The sequence below is a fragment of the Nilaparvata lugens genome, chromosome Y, assembly GCF_014356525.2.
Source record: "Nilaparvata lugens isolate BPH chromosome Y, ASM1435652v1, whole genome shotgun sequence".
Classification (NCBI taxonomy): domain Eukaryota; kingdom Metazoa; phylum Arthropoda; class Insecta; order Hemiptera; family Delphacidae; genus Nilaparvata; species Nilaparvata lugens.
Window position 1 is genome coordinate 8,426,572 of NC_052519.1, and position 2,181 is coordinate 8,428,752.

The following is a 2,181-nucleotide window of genomic DNA, read 5'->3' on the forward strand; positions in this document are numbered from 1 at the left end:
ATGTTTATATCAATTTTTATTTTTTATAATTTTTTTTAAGGCTACAATAGGTTTAAAAATGGTGCAATGTTATGTAAAATTTGATGAGGAATCCAATGAAACCGTTTCAGGTTTGTAACTCTAGTAGTTTTGAAATATTGCGAAAAAATGTGCAGAAAAGTGCAAATTTTTTGCTTAAAAAGAGATTAACTTGATTAATAGTTCTTTTTAACTATTGGATTTAGTAGAATCATGAATTTCAAACAATATGACTAGAAGCCATTACTCAATTCAAAATGAGAGCTGCTTTTTGTGAGCATTATTCAAAGTAAAGATAAGGATTTTTTGAACACTTGCTTACCAGTATGTCAATATTCTTGATAGATAGACTTTGAATAGTTTCAAATAGATAATTTTACTGATAGATTCATTATTTTTCTCAGTAACAAAACTTCAATCCATAACATAATTAATCCCATGAAAAGAACCAAAGATAACAAAATGTAGAATTGCAACCATACTTTAGTAGTCTATCTGACATTTGTTGCAGAAGTATAATATCCATAATGATGTTTTCAAATTTGGATTAGTGCTTTTTGGAAGATTTCTTTTAAATTCCTTGAATTAAATGTGCTTGACTTTCGGATTTTACTAACATTGACTATATCTGATTCAGTATCTGTGTAATAGGAATGAGAGTAAACACAACATAAGAATTTAATACCTTAAGAAAGGTTTTTAATAACTTGAACTATACAGGTTTCGAATTGGAATGAGTTTGTTTGGAGACTTAGTAACAGTAATAACAAATTCAAAACATATGTTGTTATACTACAATCTGCTTCTTTAAACAACTCTCAATTGCCCAAAGTGTCACGGTTTGTGATTGATAGGCTATGTCATAAGTGTGGAATGAATTTATTGCCTTCTCATTGATTGTGATGTCAAATTGCAGATGCCGACAGTTAAGCAGGAGAATGATAGCAGCCAAGAACCAGCGCCAGGGTGCAGCACTGCAGGCTCTCCAACTGATGATGGTTCCAGCCAACAATATTTGATCCCTGGCTACAATCTCATATTCATCAAAGAGGATGCATATGGTGAGATTCATTCTATCACTATCCAATTCTTGATTGATTAGGTCTGCCTAGGTGATTAGATTGTGGCAAATTCCTTACATGAAGCTTTTTTATAATCAGGACTGGTAAATCCTGTAAGAGAAAATGTGTAACTATGACATTTCCCAGTAGAATTACAATTAATTCTCTCTGTAAAGCTACAAACTTGAAACTACGCCATGAAAACTCATAATTGAGTGAACATTACTTTCCAATCTTTTCCACTTCACCAAATGAATAAGTACTGTAATTCTATTCTATTTTCAAAAAATGTACCTCTTATTATGATGTAATTCACAATGGGAAGAAAACTGAATGACTATTATCATCTTATTATGAACTCAGTGATAATAATAATAATAATGACTGAGTTTTATTATTATTATTTTCATTTTTCATGTTATGGAATGCCTACATCTACTAGTATTTCTGTGTACAGTAGACCTCGAGCAGTTATAAACCGCAGCCTCCTCTTATAATGTCCATCAGAGAAAATCCTGTCTGTAGTCATGTCTGCGAGATATCTGTGTGAAAACGGCTAATGGCTGTTTGGGTTGGTGGATCAAAAATGCTAACATCAAAATCTAATCTCCTTCCAAGACATACTGGCAACAGGACAGCCCGATTTCAAAGCAGAGAAAGTTCGAGTGACAATACTATGTTATTTTAGTTATTAATTGCATGCGCTATTGCACATAATCAATAATTCATTTATTTATTTATTTATTTATTTATTTATTTAATTACAATATGGGCGCATACAGGGCAAGCCCCAAAAATTGCTCCCCAATCAAAACAATAGAAGATACATCAATTTCTTAAAAATATATATTTTAACACAATAAATAAAATATACTCCTGAAAATAATAAAAATAACAAAAAAGCAAACTACAAAACTGAATAAAGTTATAAAACTAAGCGTGATAAACTAAAAAAAATTAACTAATAAACTAAAAACTAATCAAATAAAATAAAAATAATAAAATGATAATCAAAATCTGAATAATATAATGCGAATTTAGATAAAATTAATTGAAAAAAAAGATGCAAAAATAAAATCATTACTAATAAGAGGAAATTTAT